Below are 19772 nucleotides of genomic sequence, written 5' to 3'. Positions count from 1 at the left end.
AAATTGAACTTGGTTCTCCTGGGTCTCAAGCTAACTGCACTAACATCTTATCCTCTGTTCTGCTCTACCCAAGGCAGCTTCCAACAAAATAGAGAAGAAACTTCTCTGAGAGTTTAAAACATGTTAGAGCTGATGAAATGTTCCTAACTAAATTCCACCTTGGCAATATCAGAACTTTGCAAAAAATTTATTCTAGCTGGATGCCTGCCAAAACTCACCTAAATGCAAGGGGTCTAATTAAGGCACTGGTGAAGCGCTTTTCCCATGGATTGTTTACTAGATAATACACCAGAGGCAATCAGAAGTGTAGGTTCCCGGTGGTTAGAAAAACTGGGTCATTCACATAATTTTTACTCAGAGATCCTGGGTTTTGATACCTAACTTTTCAAATAGAGCCTTGGGCCCCTCTTCATTCACAAAATGTATATGAAGGGTAGGTTGCCAACTAGCCTTAGGCCAAGACACAGTTCTATTTCTGGAAGAGTTCCCATCTACTCTCCAATGAAGATGCAGGAGCAGTGTGCATGGCAGTGAGACATACGTGTCAGATTGCCACAACTACCATGTGCCTTTGCTTGGCGATCCTGGAAGAGCACAGTGTTTGGTGGATATCTGAGAGGGCACTAGAGGCTTTTGTATGCCTTAGGCTATGTATTTGTAGATTGTCCTGGGTTCAGCAGTAGCAGTCATGTTTCTCCTTTGTGGTAGCTGGTGCAGTGCTGTGTTTTGACTTCCAGCTTGGGAACAGTGCTGGTGATACCGATGTTTTCGGTTGTTGCTAAGTGATGTTTACCCTGACCAAGGACTTTGTGAGACTCACGCTCTTCCAGGGAGGAGGGGAAGCCGGGAGGAAGCAGAGACAGGACACCTGACCCAAGCTAGCCAAAGAGGTATTCCATACCACAGCACGTCATGCCCGGGGTGGGGGGTAACTGGGAGTTAGCTGGAAGGGCTGGTAGACTGCGGGGTTGGAGGAGGTATGGGTCAGTGCTTGGTCGGGCTGGGGGAGTGAGTTATTGGTTGGCTGGGGGTGAGGTGTTGTATTCTCTTCCCTTGTTATTTTCCCTTATCATTGTTGTCGGTGGTGGTAGCGGTGGTGATTTGTGCTGTACATTGGTTGCTGGACTGTTCTTGTCTCAACCCATGGGAGTTGCACTCTTTCTTTCGATCCTCCTCCCCGTTCCTCCGGGAGCAGGGAAAGGGAGAGCGCCAGGGGGAGTGGGGCTCGATTGCTCTCAGCCCGGCACCACTCCCTGGGAGTGAGTGAACAAGCTGTCTGGCTAGGGTTTAAACCACGACATATATGAAAAACTTGTTTGGCTTGCCCTGAAGCACACTCAGACTAAAATACAAAGTTTTCGCAGGAAATTAAAACATCTAAGTTTTTGGATTATAAAGCTATTTCTGTCTTAACCTTTATATTCTCTCAGTGTGGTGTCTCCATAATCATGCTTCTTTTTTTTTTGTCTTCCTCAGGCTAAATATTTCGTGCATCCAGCTGAGGAATGTGGCTGGGCAATGGGGAGCTCTGGGGGAGGAAAATAGAAGTTTTTCTTCAAATGCCAGTTCGTTTTAACTGCCTCTGTACTTCCTCCATGGAAGCTGCATATTTGGCTGTTCACAGCTGTGCACAGGGCTTCCCTGTCCTGTTTTCTGCCATCTGTGGTGTTTGATCTGTGTTTGTTTACAGTTTATGGTTCAGTATAGTGTAAATTTTATGTAAAATAATCCAGTGGCTGTATGGCAGAGAGGTTTAACCTCACAGACGGTGAGGTGAAACCAGAGGAAGGGAAGAAAAGATGGAAAGAAACTGCTTTGCTTGAGCATAGCTGTGTGTGTTCAGTTGGAGGAAGCTTTGGGTTTGCAGGATGGGGCAGGTAGGAGGGAGTCAGCACAATCCAGGAGATACTTGGAAGGAGCAGGACACAGAAACCATGTCAAGCTCACGGGTAGTGAGAAGCAGGAATCTTCCTAGGGAAGTGCATAGAGAGGGAACCCCTGGAAGTTGCTGGGTTGGAAAGCGAGACTGTAAGTAAAGACTTGTCCTACAAAGATGCCAGGAGATTTGTTTTCAAATCCTGGTATTTGGTGTCTCCTCCAGTTAGGTTCTTGGAAAGTTAACTGGCTGTAGTTTATAGTCTGCATTATGCCAATCCTGAAAGGCTTCTGATGCGTTGGTGTGCTCACCTCAATGAAATTTTTACTTTAGAATTTTCTAAATGTAGAAAATTACACAAACTGACCAGTTCTACTCCTAGGCTTTGTTAATGGGGTTCTGTCATATTCTTTTTTCCTAATGTGGTCAGCAAGCTGTTTGTGGATTTCCAGTTGTAGCTATATGACAATATCTGTGGAAAGGGTTTTGTTGATTGCTCTTAGAAGTACACCACAAAATTTAGGGCCTATCTTCTCTTGGTTTGTTTGCTTTTTTGAACAAATAAAGCTTTACAAATCCCTACTGCCAGCCACACTGAGAATCCAGATATTTAGCATTTTCTGTTTATTTTTAACTTGCTTTTGTGGTGGTGCCAACCAGAGCTGCTCTATCACTGCCCTCCTCAGCTGGCCAGGGGAGGGAAAATATAACCAAAGGCTCATGGGTTGAAATAAGGACATGGAGAGATCACTCAGCAATTACTGTCACAGGCAAAACAGACTCGACTTGAGGAAATCAGCTTAATTTATTACCAACTAAATCAGAGTAGGATAATGAGAAAACAAACTCCAAAACTTAAAAACGCCTTCCCCGCACCCCTCTGTTCTGCCTGGGCTTAACATTACTCCCAGTTTCTCTACCTCCTCCCTTCACAGTTGTGCAGGGGGAAGGGCAATAGGGGTTATGGTCAGTTCACCACACGTTGCCTCTGTAGCTCCTTCCTCCTCAGAGGAAGGCTCCTCATACTCTTCCCCCACTACAGTGTGGGTCCCCTGTGGGATCATCAGTCCTGCTCCAGTGTGAGCTTCTCTCTCCACAGGGCCACAGGCCCTGCCAGGACCCTGCTCCAGCGTGGGATTCCCATGGGGTCACGGCCTCCTTTAGGCATCTCCCTGCTCTGGTGTGGGGTCCTCCATGGGCTGCAGGTGGAGATTTGCCCCACTATGGACCTCCATGTGCTGCAGGGGCAGAGCTGCCTCACCATGGGCTGCACCATGGGCTGCAGGGGAATTTCCTGCCCTCCTTCTGCACTGACCTGGGTGTCTGCAGAGCTGTTTCTCTCACAGATTCTCACTCCTCTCTCTGGCTGTAATTGCTCCTGCACAGTAACTTTTTCCCCTTCTTAACTATGTTATCGCAGAGGCATTACCACTATTGCTGATGAGCTTAGTGTTGGCCTGTGGTGGGTCTATCTTAGAGCTGGCTGCATTGGCTTTATCAGACACAGGGAAGCTTCTAGCTTCTTCTTGAGAAGCCTCAAGCTTTGCCACAGAAACCACATACAGCTTTGTAACTCTTGGGACAGCGCTTCTTTTGCAGGTAAAGGTGTCAGAATTTCTGCTGTATTGGAACCAAATCACTTGAGTTTCATTTTGTGAACAAATGCAGCTTCACAGATCATTGCTCAGACAGTGCACAATGGAGAGGACAAAAACAAGCAAACAAAGGGAAGAAATGTAGCTATTAGTAACCCTGGTGGTACCTAACCAGAAAAGGGTTTGCATTCTAAGTAGGGATGGCAGTCTCCCTGATACAGAGCTCTCCAGGTGTACAGACAAGATGTTGCCACTTCAGTTAAGCAAATAGACCCAGGGACTGTTTTCTTCCTTAAGCCATCAAGAGGCTTAATTTTGTAAAACTTTGTCCTTTAATATCTTTGTGAGTGAACAGATGCAAGGCAAATTAAAACAGCTGAGACTGTATCCAGACTCACTTCAGCAGACTGCGGCTTTCCACAAGGGAGTTATACATCAGCTGAATAATGCAATTTATAAAGAGCATGAGGTGATCTGCATTTATCTACATTCAGGAAATAACTGCATAAAATGAGCCTGATTCTTCTCATATTTACTCACTTTTCAGATGAATTCCAGTGTGATTTCTCCTTACAGCACCCTGAATGAGAATCAAAACCCATGGTTTCACACAGCAGCAATGAATCCAAATAAGCTGGTCTGCTTTTCAACAGTGTCAAAAATGGGCACACATTTTTAGGGCATCCATGCATCTGCCATATGCGCATTATACATCCATGTGAGTTCAATCAGTGTAAGGGATGGTATTATAATGGGTGGTGCTTCTAAGAGACATGAATTGTACCACAAATGCAAGCTCACCTTCCGCTGCTCCACCAGGCTGGGGACTAAGCAGTGATGCAGGCCCAGCCTGCCCTTCTCTTAGGTCCTTCTTATAGGAGGTGGCCTCCAGCTGAGCCTCTCTCAGTGTGACAGCAGTATTTCAGTGCAGCAGTGCAGGGTCCTAGGAAAGCCACTGGCTCTCCATGGATGTCTGCCAGAATTGAGAGTGGCTCCTGTGTATGCTCAGGGCTCCTGCGGAAAACACCAACAGTGAATGCCTTGAAAATATCTTTATGGAGGTTTTTTTCCAGGGAGCTTTTTGGGTAGAAATACTTCTGAAATACTTTTCCTGCATTAAATGTTTGATGTACTGCTATTCACTTCATGGCCTGTGGGAATTACTTTTTAGTGTCCAAGAGCTGTTCATGAGCAGATCTATGACTGTGTTCCTATCTCCTCCCATGAGCTTTCATTCTTCTCTCATCTGTTAACATCTTGGTTAATTTTCCAAGGAGATAGAAGCAAGGCCTTACAAATGATAAATGCTACTGAAAATAAAGGGGGAGACTTAAGAAGACAGGCCCAGCAGACAATATCTCTTTTGCTGGGATTTGGGTCTACTGAGGCATGCTTTCCTTGTGGATCTGACTAACAAGTCATCACCTTTTCCAGATGACAGGAAAGAGTAATAGCTGGACTCTTCTTGGTCTTTTCTGCGTATGTGCTCTTTAGTTTTTTCAAAATGAGATCCCTGTAAAAATGTCACATTGCAGCACTGCTCAAAGGCTATTTAATATTCTTCTTTTCTTTAAAGAGCTATGTATTCGCTGACATCTGAGGTTCTTTAACCAGCTCTGGAGATGGCCCATCTTCCTCATCTTTTTCTTGCTGACTTAGAAGGAAACACACACACACAAAAAATCCCTAATCTGTATATTTCCCATTTAACTTATGGAAATAGCTAGCTTTGGGAGCAACATATCAGTTCCTGAGGTTCTTCTGTTGCCTAAAATTTTACTAAAGAGAAAGGATTTGGGCTAGTCATGTTTTTAAGAGCTACTTGCTAAACTAAGAGTTTTACAGAATCTAATTCACTATCTTCAAGCTAACAAGGCACCAAACATGTCTTTATAAACTCCTTGTTCAGGATATGGAACATTTTCAGGCTTAAACTGGTTTTAGTGTGATTTTTCAAACAAGCAAAAAACAGGATGTTCATTCCTGTGGAAAATGTAATATTTCACACTGTTTCACTCCAAACAGGGATAGAAATGTAAATTGGAATTGTGTTTATACTGAAGTACTATGATTTTTTAATGTTGGAACATGTAATCTTTTATGTAAGGATATTATAAAGTATTTGGTATGAAGAAATATATTCAGATCCTCTAGCATGAAAGTTGAGTGAATGAAAATGATAGTTGAGGTAAGAACTTTATCTCATAAAAATGAGCCATTTTTCTCCACTTGTACTTAATTATATTTAACCAGTTTAAATAAATTCTGTTAAAAATGGAAAACCATGTTTTACTAACACTTAAAAATGAATAAACCTATAGTCAAAAGTTGTTAACCGAAAACCTATCTGATCAGTTCTAAAGTAAAATAATCATCAAAATACCTGCTCAGTTGCAAGTTTCAACAGCTGTTTTGATCCTGTGAATTAAAACAGGCCACAGTTTTCCATGTGGACAATTTAAAATGGTGCGACTATACCTCTCCATTTCCAGAGGAGCAGGTGTCCTGGGTTCAGCAGTAGCAGTCATTTTTCTCCTTCTTGGTAGCTGGTGCAGTGCAGTGTTTTGACTTTCAGCTCGGGAACAGAGCTGATAACAAGGATGTTTTGGTTTGGCCAAGGACTTTGTGAGCCTCATGCTCTGCCAGGGAGGAGGGGAAGCCAGGAGGAAGCAGAGACAGGACACCTGACCCAAACTGACCAAAGAGGTATTCCATACCACAGCACGTCATGGCCAGGATGTAACTGGGAGTGAGCCGGAAGGGCTGGGAGACTGCAGGGTTGGAGGAGGTATCGGTCGGAGCTTGGTCGGGCTGGGGGGGCGAGTGATCGGTCGGCTGGTGGGGCGAGTGATCGGTCGGCTGGTGGTGAGATGATGTATTCTCTTCCCTTGTTATTTCCTTTATCATTGTTATTATTGGTGGTAGCAGTAGTGATTTGTGTCATACCTTAGTTACTAAACTGTTCTTATCTCAACCCGTGGGAGTTGCATTCTTTTCGATTCTCCTCTCCGTCCCTCCGAGAGCAGGGGGAGGGCAAGAAAGTGGGGGAAGTGAGCGAACGAATTACCTGACTGGGTTTAAACCACGACAGCAGGTAAGGACAATAATCGTATTTAACATTGCTTTATGGAGCCATGTAAGCACTGATGAATGTGTTGAATTGATTTTGACTGATATTAAAGAAAAGCCAAGTTATTTTCCTTGCCTCCACAAGTATATCTGCCTTCTAGAGCTCTGGAGGTCAAAACACTACATCTCCATTACATATGTCCTATAAAAGCCCCCACGGATGCTAAGCACAGTAGCTGTGATGTATATAAATGCATCCCATAGCAGTTTATTGGAGTGAAGTTTGGTGAATGTGCAGCAGGATCAATGCATCTTTGCAGATTCTGCTATTCTCCAGTACAAAATGCAAGAAAACCAACACCTACAAAAGTTGCTTGAGTTATAGTGCATGATCACCAGCAAAATAGTTTCACTACTACTTCTGCAAACGGCAATGAAATTCCCTCTGTGGATCCTTATAAGAAATTCCATGCTCACTCCCCAGAAAAATGAATGAGGATAATACCAATATAGTCTCAAATAGTCTCAAATATTATCAATAGCCTAACTGAGCCAAATTATACATTCCATTTTATTTTTTCCTTTCAAAATTTTCTAATTATTTTTAAATTTCTTGCAAGTATAAAGGTTGTAAAAGTAAAAATGTTATAAATATTTTTTACTTGTTATATTTGTGTTTATGAATAGGTGGCATTCTATATGTGCCATATTTAACAAGTTATTAGGTTGCTACCAGATCAGCTCCATTCTGCTAGGTATGAAAAGGAAAACAGAAACCAAGATCCTCATTGTTTGGTTTGTGCTTTGCAAGTTCTAAACATCACATTTATTGTAAGTTTAAGAGAAAAGGAGGATGGCAATTGCAAAGATCATAAGGATGTTTGGTCTGTTGAATGAAAAAGGTCACAGTTCCTGGAACGCAGAAAATCTGTAAGCTTATTCATTCACTCATACTGAAAAAGAAGAACACAGAAAGACTCATCAGTACCTCTTCTGTGACATACTCTAGCCTTAAACGGAACTTGGTTTAGCAGAGAGTTGCAGAAAAAATTTGTAAGTGCTACAGAGAAGCAGCAGTGAGTGGGTTAATAGGAAAGGGGAATGGGCAGCAGGCAGGAAAAAAACAGGCAAATAGGTTTATTATATTTAGATAATAAAAATAACAATTAATATATATATAACATATATAAATGATATATAATGTATGCAAAATGCCACTCCTTACCTGCCAGATAGCAATGCAGGAAATCTGTGGGCACCCTCGGGGATTGAAATTGCTATTTCTCAGCTGTTTGATGCTTTTCTCAGTATGCTGATTCTTCATATTCCTGACATAGAGTTTAACCCTATGGGAACCTGGGTTTTAATGAGCATGAACAGGTTCCTAAAATTGTAATAGGTTTGTTACTTCAGGGACGGATGTGTATGCATTTCCATGTTGAAGGACATACCAGAAGTACTGGGACTTAAAGTTAGCATGGAAAACCAAAGAAGGCACTAAGTGGACAGACTTCTCTAAAGGACTTCTTTTGCTTGCTGAAGCATCAGATCCTACCAGCTTCTGTTCTTACTTCTTGTAGGGCACCTTTAAACCATATTTGCAGTATAAAGCACTTCAGTATTATTTGGAATAGATCCCATACCTCTTTAAAAGTTGGATCTAGTCAAAGAATAATTCTGTAACAACAACGCTGTATTTCTTCCACCCTCTACTGATCTCTAGAGCCAAAGTATTTGTTGCACGATGCTCTTTAGTTCATTCTCCTATCAGCAGCGCAGAGGCATTACAGCAATCTGATGTAATATGCTTTATCACCACCAAAGCAGTTGCCAGGATTACCACATTTTTTTATACTAATTCAGTGAAAGTGTACATGGTGTTTAAAGCACATCTTGATTTTGAGTTCTGGAGTTGTATTTTAGGGACTGTAGAGATAGGACAAGGAGTAACTGGTTAAAACTTAAACAAGGGAAGTTTAGATTGGATATAAGGAAGAAATTCTTTCCTGTTAGGGTGGTGAGGCACTGGAATGGGTTGCCCAGGGAGGCTGTGAATGCTCCATCCCTGGTGGTGTTCAAGGCCAGGTTGGACAAAGCCTTGGGTGGCATGGTCTAGTGTGGGGTGTCCCTGCTCATGGCAGGGGTGTTGGAACTAGAGGATCTTTAGGTCCTTTCCAACCCTAACTCTTCTGTGATTCTATGATTTTCAAGCCTAAAATTCAAGCCTAGCAAATTTGTTTTATTGAGCTAGTGCATACTTTGCACAAATTAAGAAGGTTGAGTATGAAACATCAAGGTAGCATTTTTAGGAACCAAATTTTGCAGCCAGGCATGTAGCCAAAAGCCAAACTATTAAGCTGATTTTGATTACATCTTGAATTGGTAGAAAAGTATCTGTGGGCAAAGAGAAAACTTTGCTTGCTGAGCCTTATCGCTGAAATATCATATGACCTTTCCTGTGCCAATACAACCACTTGTACTGTATTCCCACGACTCCCTCTGGTGGCAAACTTGTCCATCCCAGGTGCTGGGTAACATCCCTCTGTTTTTGATTGATGCTACACATGGGCTACAGGCATTTTGATCGATTCTCAGCTCATTCCAGCAGTGGAAATGCTGTTAAAATTTCTGTTCAAGTTGTGTCTTTTTCTTACTTTTAGTTATATATCTAACAGTTTGAGTTATCAAACTACTGTTAAACCTGCCTAATATTGAAAACACTGCAGAAAATGTTTGTTTAATAATATTTTGTAAAACAAATAATATCTCTGGTTTACATTCTTCCCTTTCATGTCGCCCATCACTATACAAACACCTCACAAATGGTCCTGATTTGTCTTAGGCCAGGCTGATGAGGCAAAGAGCAGCATCACAACAGGGAGCTGCAGCCTGGAGGAGGCAAGTGATTTTCCCAGTTTCACATGCAGAGCCAGTGCCATGCTGGGAAAACCTGGAGTTTCGTCTTACCTGGGGCAGCATACCCCACCCAGTTGTATAAAGGGACTATAACATCTACTAATTCACTTTTATGTTCAAGGTTTTTCTTTCCCCACCATTGGAGACAGCACTGCCTACCAGCTGCCGTCCTTGCCAGACCATCCCTCACTACCTGCCTGCTGCCTAGACATGAAGCAGCGGACCCTGACAGTCTCTGTGTGTCCAGAATCCTGGCAAATGTGGTAGGAATTTGATGAGAGAAGACCCATCATGGCCTGCTCATCCAACTTTATGAAACTGATTGGTACCAAAATTACGTTACATAATTAAGTCACTTTAATGAGAGCTAAACTCCTTTATAAACATTGCTTTGCAACTTATTTTTTGCTTCAGACTTGTCCTTTTTGTGCACATCTGACCTCACTTTCATCAAGCAATGCCATTGGCACTGAAATATCAAGAGAAATTACAGATTTTAGAGAAAAAGGAATCATCCTCTTAACTCAATAGCTGGAGGATGAAAATATTTCTGTTTATCCTGCTGTCAAATCAACTGTGTTTTATTTGTTACGTTGTTCAGATTAGTAACACTGCTTTCCACAAAGGCGCTATGTTGGTAAGTCATACCCCATGCCCACACCGAGCATGTAATTCCTCCTCTTGTCATGAATAAACCTTCTTAGCTGAGTACATAAGGATGATGTGCAAAAGGATCACAACTAGCCCAAAAGGTAGAATGATATAGGGATATGTCTGCAGAACAAAATAGGAAACACTTTAATGCATGATGATGTCCCGGTGATCAAAACAGAGCATGCATTGCAGGGAGATGGGAAATTAAGGAGGTCTCTTATGTCACCTCTGCTAAGCAGGATCCTACTATTTTTAGCATTTGAATTCAGGTTAGAATTCAGGTCTCTCTTCCAGACACACACGTGTCACTGCCTATATATACGTACACGATATATGTGACATAATTTTCTGTTGCCTCAAATGGAAATTTTTTACTCAGTAATTTCTTATTCCGAGGCTGTTCTGAAGAAAGGTAGGTCCAGTTATGTGATCCTAGTAAATTTATTATGACTAAGGCTCTGGTCTTTGTCCTGTAAGTATTTAAGTATAGTCTTTTTATGCTTGAATTTTATTTCTCTATATAAATCATACCTATTGCAGCTGCCATGAAGTTGAGGCATACCTGGCACTGTTGATGTGGGATCAGAATGATGGAACCTGAACACATCGGTCCTGCCCCTGTCTGACAGAGAAGAGTAAACCCTTGCAACATTTTTTTCCCTGTTCAGGTTTGCCCTGTCTTATAACTTCTAAGAGTAGATTGACAATGATAATACAGGAGTATGAGGACTGCCACCTATACAAATTCATCAACACCAGAGGCCATTCCCATCCCAGTATCATAACCATTTTGTTGTGTTTCTCCTTCCTGAGTTTTTTCCTCTGCCCAGTGAATCTTTGTTTTCTAGCTGCAGAGCGGATCAACTACAGCTGAAAGCAGAGCTGCCTAAACCAGCTAAAAGCCAAAGCATTCTCCTGGTACAGGAACAGAATTGATCCAAACACCTACATGCTCAGGAATGGGTAGAAATTGGAGTTTCCTATTCCTGGGTAAGTGCTCCCAAAAGTCAGGCATAAGTACAGTCATTCAAGTGATGAATGAAACAACAATACTGCCTGCAAAGCCTCTGGATTTTGTCTCCACCATTCAATACTGGGGAGCCCTAAGCTGAAGTGCTCTGTGTAGCGTTGAGTTTTGGGCACCATGCTCTGTGAATGACATAAACTAAACAGAAAACATGACAGCAATGAGAATGACACAAGGGCTAAAATCCAGAACTTGCAAGGGAGGTTAAGGAAGACTTAGGGTTGTTGGAGGTCATGATCAGAAACTTGGGTAGCTCAGAGACTGCTGCTAAGTAAGAAGGATCTGTTACCCACATCTGTGCTGACAAGACAAGAAATAGTAGCCTTTGATCAAAGAAAGGGTAGATAGACTACATATTAATGCACATTTTCTTGCAGCAAAGTAATTATGCACTAGAACAGCTCAGCAGGGGAAGCAGTAGATTCTCCATCACCAGAAGCCTTAAGCAACAGGCTAGATGCAGATATAAACTCATCCAGCCTTGGGCTAGCAGAGGGTTAGATGACCTCCAGCTCCAATTTTCAGTGCTATTTTTCTAGGTGTTAGGATTCTCAGAGCACATGTAAGGGGTGAACTTCTGGAGTGGAAAGGCATCCAAACTCTGGATTGCAATAGGCTTTTGTCAGGAAGTAGGTTCTGCATGTTCCTGAATGAAGTAGGTGCTTCTATTTAGGTGCCTGGAGAGCTTTCAGACTGACCTTGTAAACATCTCTAGGGTAAGGCAAGGACAAAGATGCTCTCTGCAAAGATGCATTTGACACCAAGTTTACAGCTGAGCATGGTAATACCCATTCACAGCATATTGGCATGTGACAAGCAGGGAGTTTTAGACTTTGGTGAAGCATGACTAGCTAATAATAACAACTGCATAGTTTATTTATGGATGTAAATTTGCATAGGTTCCTCAGGACTAGTGAGGTCAAGAACCCAACAAATTTTCCCAGATCTGTGACAAAATCATGCAGTTACGTACACAAGATATGCAGTTAACTTTAGACATATAATGTCTTACCCAAGTAGTAAATGTGTACAACTCAGGTTTAAATATGGTATAATTTAGGTACAAACTTTTCCATACCTGTGTAAGACAAAGTATCCACAGCCTATCTGTTCCACCATTTCTTCATGCTCCTCTTCCTTAGTAGCCACTCCAGCATTCACCCTGTGTGTTGTAGAGGCAGCTCTTATAAATTCTCCCTGAGTTCAACTGTCTGAACGAACAGAAACCATCATTTTTTATTGTTCATACCATGACTGCCTTGAATATCCCTGGTTTTAAGTACTGTATATGTTAGTGGTGCATCTTTAGCTAAAACTACAGTATCCAGAATTACATACATTTAAGCAGTTATCAAAGGGTAGGGTAAGCATAGATTCATGGTCGGATTCATCTGGGGTTTTATGTACACAATTCCCTGAGCCATTAGCTGTTGACACACTCTTGGGTAAAAGTACTGATTAGTGAAACTAATTTTTTGTACAGAAACACTTATATCAGCAGCACCATATCACCAACTGTAATGAAGACACGCAGAATGTTGCTTTCATGATACCCTTGTCTTTCTGTGAGTTCATCTAAAAGTCGTGGAATATATATAATTAACATTGTTCATGTAGTTTATTTCTCCCTGGGATTAAAGCACTAACCTTGCCATGTTACACCCCAGCCACTATTCCTAGCCCCAGGTCTGTGTCTTCTCACCCTCACACCACTCCTCTTTCCCTTTCCTTACTGCTCCTTCAGCCCCAACCTGCAGCCTGGCCACAGAGGCATGACTGCAGCCAGCCAAGGTGAAGGGTCTTGCTGAGGGTTTGCAGGCAGTGGATAGAGAGGTACTTACCAAGGCTCTGGCTTTGTTCAGTTCCTTTTGCTGAGAGCCTGGTCTCTGGTCCCACTGCCAGCTGGCACCAGGATGCTGCTCCACCTCCCGGGTTCTCTTCACTGCTGGGGTTTTAACCCCATGAGCTGTGGCTCATCCTGCACACGTGGCTATAGGTTACAGTCGCACATGGGTGAGTGCTGAAGTGCCAGAACTTCTCATGGAGTTCCATGGACATTCCTGCCAATGTAGCAACATTTCTGAGACACCTGGAGAAAGGGCTCTTGGTGACATTCTGCAAAAGCATGTACTGCTGCTAACAGGTAGTTAAATGATTAAAAGGCAGTTGTTTCATTCCTCTAAACTTGCTCACTGGCTCAGTCTCGCAAAAACAAAGTGTACAAAGAGAAGACTTTAACCATGTTTTTTCCATAAAAGCTCCCATATTAGTTTGCCAGGGTTGAAGGATCGTATTTATGCACAGGTTGGTGGTTCTGGGAATACTCTTTACTTGGTTTTGCAGTCAGATAGGAACAAAATCTGCTTCCCATATGTATGCTTTTCCATCTACCAATGTAACCTCTTTCTCTGAGGTACTCATGAATTATCCTTTATTCACCATCTTCATTTCTCTGTTTTTCTTCAGTCACTGGGTATTTTATTTTTTCTCTTACTGCAATATTTTTCATGTGCATTCTCAATCTATTTCTTCTTAAACTCCTTGGTGATTTAATGAAATTCATATGACTTTAATTTCTTTCCAGAATCATAGCCTAAAACGTATTTCCTATCCTCTCTTTGATGTTTTGCTTTAGGGGAAGGTTCTTTAGATGGACTGTTCTTAAATGGCACCCTCTGTGAAGACTCTATTCTTTTCCGTAAGTACGTTTTAAACTCCATCTTAATAACACACTCCTGTATTCGCCTTCAGTGTCACCCTGCTTGTCACCTCAAAGCAACGTTTGTCCATAGTGCTTCACTGAGGTGTAATGAGCAGTATATCTGACAAATACCCAATGATTTCCATGTGAGTGTGCTTCAGTGTGGTTTCTCCTGAAATCACACACTGTCCAAAACAGATTGTACCTTTGCTTTTTTACAAATAAGCAAACTTGGTTCCAAGCTGAAATAACAGGGTCTCTTACCACATTTCTAGCAGGAGGACTAAAACTCTTCAGATACATGAAGCCTGGAGAGAGCTGAGCTCCTCCGAAGCCTTCTAGCCTGTCTCCTGGGTAGGAATGGCTCTCTGAAGCAGCCGTGTTATTTGGCACTACTTCTCCAAGAATAGGTCATATGGGCCCCTGCACTACTATTTGTGTGGTCACTGTCCTCTCTGCTGGTGTTTCACTACTTGTGAATCATCAGCAGGTCAGATATTTCAGATTAGAACCTCACCAGAGATGACTGAGTGTTCCCATGACGCATCATCCCTCAGCAGGCAGCTACCGCTGTAACTCGGGCTGTTCCAGCCCTAAAGACTAGCTCTGAAATAGTCTCTTCCCCAGGCAAGCACCTCCCCAGTTGAAGAGTTCAGAGCACCCCGGCAAGGGCAGACCACGGAGAGCTGCTCCAAAGGCACCTTCAGGGCTAATGTGTTTGACATTGTTTTGCTTATGCTTCCTGCTGCGAATCAAGATGACACTTAGGAAATTAATATATAAAGCTTCTTTATTGCACCACCACATCCCGTTAGCAGTTCAGAGACCAGCTGTGAGCACTTGCTTGCCAAAGCTTCTTACTGACTTCATGAAAGCATGGAGCGCTTTATCAGACTCTACAGAGACAGGTTTTTAACCTTTTTTTTCCCCATTCCTTCTCACTTTTCCCTCCCCAGTGCTGCTGGCCTTGGCTTTTCATAACCCAGCAAACATGCACTCTCCTTAGAAGGATGAGACAAATCCATGAAAATCTAGTGCTCTGACCCATTTGAAGCCATTCAAGAAAGAGCAATTATGAAATGAGGCTTTGTATTGTGATTTTCAGTGAATAAATATGCATCAGAAGGGTGCCACAGGGGCACTGCACTAAAAATGTAATGTTTTGGGGAGGCAATATATACATATTTTCTTTAACAGAACATTTTCTGTGCACTTTCATCAGAATAAACTCATTGGTAGAGATCATTTTTCAAAAATAATTACTATTGGAGCTGTTCACAATATTAGTTTTCATAAATTCATCCGGTTATAATTAATATGTGCCTTTCAAGGGCCTAAAAGCGAAGGCATTCAATATTTCTTGTCTCTAATTTTAGTATGATCTGATTTTCCTCTGGTTGCCTTTCCAAACACCTGGGGCCAGCCATATGAGTAAATTAGATTGTGCTAAAATGCATATTAATGAAGCTCAAGCAATGGTTCCCTAAAGGGACAGTAAAACTATATATAGCTCCTTTTTTCCCCCTCTCTTGGTTAATGTGCCTTTCAACATATTTAGATCCTAGTAAAATAACGCCATTTTGGAATAGCCAAAAAATACAAAGAAACCATTAAAACAAAACCTCAGAAGCACATTTATTTCAAGTGTATAAATGATCTCTCCTTTTAGTACTTGTGCTTTAAAGTTATTTCCTATCAAAAATGGATTTAGTTTTAACTGCCTTATGAGGAAAAAACCTAATATTGAGACCTTTGGGGTAGGAAGAAGTGGCATATTTGTTAACTGCCTACAGTGATTGGTGCATTTTCCTCTCTATAAAAACCCATAGAGCTCATTATAACAGATAGCAGTGGAGGGTGACAACCAATTATCACATGTGACCATCAGAGTACAGAATGGAAGCAGTTTTGGAAAAGGGCACTGGAATAAATCCCTATTCCTCAAGGAAGCCCTGTGGTGTTATTGGGGATTGTCCACAGCAGCATTTAAGTCTGGTTTTTAAGAGAATCAGTGCTGATAGTGCCTTGGTTCACATCACAGAGCAGATATACAGCACATGAACAAGATTCATTCAGGAGAAACTAAACTGGAAGATAGACTCCAGAGTGCACCGACTGCTAATGGGAATTCAGCTCATCGAAAGAGACTAAATGAAATCCAAAATGGAAACCTCCTTACATGTGTGCACTGTGTCCTCAGCACCACCACTTTTGAACCAGGTGGATGCAGAGGAAATGGCTTGCATGACTAGGGAAGCCCAGGTTATCATACCAGAAAAAAAAATGGTTGGGTAATTAGACCAAAGGCTTAGAGAGGATGTGACTCAGTGATAAACAACAGGAAGGGTGAAGAACTACCGAGTCACAAAACAAACTGACACAAAAACAAGTGATTATTAATTGCTCACTTCCTAGAAATTAGGAGGAAGATCTAAACACAGGACTAGAAAGAAGATCTGAACAAAACTGAACTTTTGGAACAAGCTGTGGAATATCATGGCTTAAGGGAGCTCCAAGTGCTTTTAAAATGTAGTTTATGGAAGGAAGTGTATCATACGGCTTCTTTTAAGTGTAGGGGCCAGAATCTGACAGTTTAATCCATTAGAAAACAATCTTTCATCCCTAAGCATTTTCAAAGCACTGATGCAAGTTCTTCCTATCTTTATACTCAAGCCACATTTTAAACAGGTTCAGATATTTTTTAAGAGCCTTCAAGTGTAAAAAGAGGGGAAAATATACAGATGACTTCTCACTGTAAAACAAACAAAAAGATAAAGGAGCAAATCTTTAGGATGAGGAGTAATGTCTGCTAATTTTGGACAGAAATACTGAAAGTGTCATATCTCTTAATTGCCTACAGGAATCTCTGCAGTTTCCTCTTCATAAATACTGCAGTGCCCACTGTAATAGATAACAATTGCAAATAGTGTCTTTACAAACCATGCAATAGTCATGCAATCGCAGCCTGCGGATCTACAGGCCAGTTAGCAGTCCTGCCTATTTATGTGTTTAGTTTTATTGCACAGTGTAAGGCATATCAGAAGAGGCAATCAAGAGCAGAGACAGTCAGAATCAGTGGCTACTTCTCCAAGCATTGCCTGTCAGCCAAGGGCTTTGCCATGCACGATTTTCAATTAGAAAGAGGAGATGTGGATTCAGGAAGTGTCCCCATAGTTACTCAGGTTTTCATTTTCTTCCAAGCACCCCTTCAGAGTCAGCAATTGAAAACATAGGGTGAGAGCTCTCTCTGTATTTAATGAGAATTTACTTTCTCCATTCTACTCTTCTTTCCTGGAGAAATAAAATTGTAAGCATTCCAAAGCCTTACTTGTTACTTTAAAAACAGCATTCAATTGTACAGCTATTGAAGTTTCATTCTAATAGTTCTATTATTCCTATTATTAGCTTTCTTCCTCAAATATCTGTGCTAAGTTTCCTTCTCTACCCTCAAATATCCACCCTCTTGCTCGTCTCTTTGAAGACAATCCCACCCTCTCTGACAGAATTCCCCCTATGCCACCATGGGCAACATTTGGAGTCTGTTGGTTTACAGCACCAGGAACTGCAGGAATAAGTATTCCTGTTACCTGCCCTCCCACTACTACTCATCTCTAGGAGCAAGCAAAACATATCTGTTTTGGCTGAGCAACACTCTTGAGGTAGAATATCCTGGCAGGACGTGATTATTTATTTCCACTGATTGCTTTGGACACCCAAGACATTCAGAAAGCTTGACTCACTTAGGTGCTCTCCACCCTTGGCGTGGATAGAACTGGAACAACAGTGGCCACTCCAAGAAGTAAAGGTTTTCTGAAGGTTTTGGGGTCACTCATGACAAAATGGACAGCCAGTTGGTAGAAAGAAGGTCACCCAGATGCAGGTGCAAGGCAAAGGATGCTCTCATTCAGAAGAGGTCCATGGGTGCTACAAAGGAAAATCTGTAATTTCAGTATGTTCAGTATGTAAGAAAGGAACATTAGTTCAGGGCTCCCACAGAGTTTCCTGCTTTTATTCTGTAACCATCGGATTCAATTGGGCTCTGAAAAATTAAAATGCCAAATATTAAGTTAGTGCATATATTAATAAATGTAGAATTAAAAACTAGAGAGAATGGTAAGAAAGCACAATTTTGGCTAAAACATTCCAACTACATCAGGCAGTGTCTTTCTATAAAAGCAATTCCGGGTCAGTTAAATTGCTCTTACAAAATTTAAATTTTATGCATAAAATATGCAGGACCTTTAACTTTTCATCTTCTATGTTTTAATTGTGTGGTAAAACATGATTTTGTTAAAGTAATTTTGTTCATTTAACTTTGAAGCACTTTTAAAAAGGCAATGACATGGTTTTAAAATCCAGCACATCAAACGATATTTCCATCAACATACAGCAGTTGCCATAAACAGCCTTAATTTCCAGTCTAAATTACTGATCTAAACATATGCAGACAAATTAATGCAATGGAAAATTATAGAACCCAAACTGCATATTTATTTATTGCGACATGTTTCACTTGCATCTCATCTGCCATTCATACAAGGTTACTTCAATTTTTCCCCTTTTCATGCTCAAATTGAGAGGAAAGCTTGTCTCCAAATGTTCATAACCGAGTTGGACTAATCTGCTCACTGGGCTGTTATTTTCTATATGTCATACATTACAGCTTCATTGTTACAACTGTGTTCAGCTGTTTGAGACGTCAAATAACTGAACAATAAGTAAAATTGGCCTTTCAGGTTACGTGTCAGGTGGCTTTGGAGCAGCCAGCCATGCAAAGGGCACTGAGGTGCAGAGAGTAACCAGCGTATGTGTGGTTTTGTTTCACAGCCTGCCTCCTGATGACAGCTTCATAATTGGTTTTGGAGTGACACACGGAACAGGCAGCCTGAACCAGGGCACAACTGAGACCAGCTTCATTGAGAAAGGGTTGTATTCATTGAGGACAGGATTTCTAATAGCAAAAAAATGTCTTAGCTAATGATATTCCACTAATCATCTGAGGCTGGGACAATAGAAAGTAGATTAACTCCCCCAGCAAGTGTTAATGCTGGAAATCAAAAGCGGTGACTGGTAAAATTTATTTCATAGTCTTCAAGAAGAAAAGGCTTCTACTTTACTACAAATTAAGACCTGTTTTCTATGAGACAGCAGACTGTCCTGTCATTCTCCAGACTATTTTAAAGTTGAGCCTTTTTCTCTTCTTTTAGGCATTGCAGCGTATTATGAACAAAAAACTTTAATTGTTCAGGATGTCACCTTCTGTTTGACAGGAGGAAACAAGGAGCGATTACTGCGTCTGTGGATTTCACATGGAGCCAGGGAAGACAATAAAAAAATGAAGCAAGATTTCCTCTTATAAAGGAAAAGGAAAAGAAACCATTTATGAGCAGCAGAATAAATGGCTGTGTTTGATATTACTTTTCTTCTTTCTTTCTCACAATTGAATTGCATTAGCCTCACCTTCTTTCTGTTACTTCTTAAATCTCTCACTTGTCACACACTGATACAGGGGGCTGGGAATGGGAATGGGACCAACACACTGAGGACCTTCTGCCCCTGCATGACTGTGTGAGCCAGGGAGAACTGCTCTGCTCATCTCAGGGAGGAGGCAGCTTTGTGAGCACCACATGCTGTGTGCTGGCCCCTTGTAGAAACTCAACATCCTTGAAGATCATTAAACTGACTGCCTTGCCAGGTGTGTCTAATGGTGGTCAAACAGATCAAAAGCTGTTCAAGGGGAGATGAGGTAAACAGAAAGCATCATATGAAACTGGGATGAAAATACAGAAAGAGAACAGAATTACATGCAGTAATGAGGAATTGATTACAAATACAGCTGAGTCAGTGCAAAATCAGCTGGCTCTTCCACATCTCCTATCCCTTCCACATCACCTCTGTCCCAGCTTCCATTCACCTCCTGGTCCCTTTAGCTGA

The 19772-nt window shown here is 41.6% G+C and overlaps 1 protein-coding gene across 3 annotated transcripts in view; it reads left to right on the top strand.

Moving 5' to 3' along the window:
- GPR85 (G protein-coupled receptor 85) overlaps window positions 1–19255 on the top strand; it is a 67323-nt gene extending 48068 nt beyond the window's left edge. The window contains exons 2-4 of one of the 3 annotated variants that reach the window (XR_009963021.1): window positions 10959–11100; window positions 13773–13835; window positions 19109–19255. The gene's annotated coding sequence lies outside the window, so the exon portion shown is untranslated. Of the gene's footprint in view, window positions 1–7147; window positions 11101–13772; window positions 13836–17391; window positions 17478–18665 lie in introns of those variants that run through there. The other 2 variants (XR_009963019.1, XR_009963020.1) reach the window with 2 other exon arrangements.
- The last annotated feature ends 517 nt before the right edge of the window (window positions 19256–19772 follow it).

Source organism: Pezoporus occidentalis, unplaced genomic scaffold (genome assembly GCF_034315485.1).
Source record: "Pezoporus occidentalis ecotype Australia unplaced genomic scaffold, CSIRO_AGI_Poc_V1 ctg14, whole genome shotgun sequence".
NCBI classification, from domain to species: Eukaryota; Metazoa; Chordata; class Aves; order Psittaciformes; family Psittacidae; genus Pezoporus; species Pezoporus occidentalis.
This window is presented reverse-complemented; position numbering and strand designations above follow the sequence as displayed.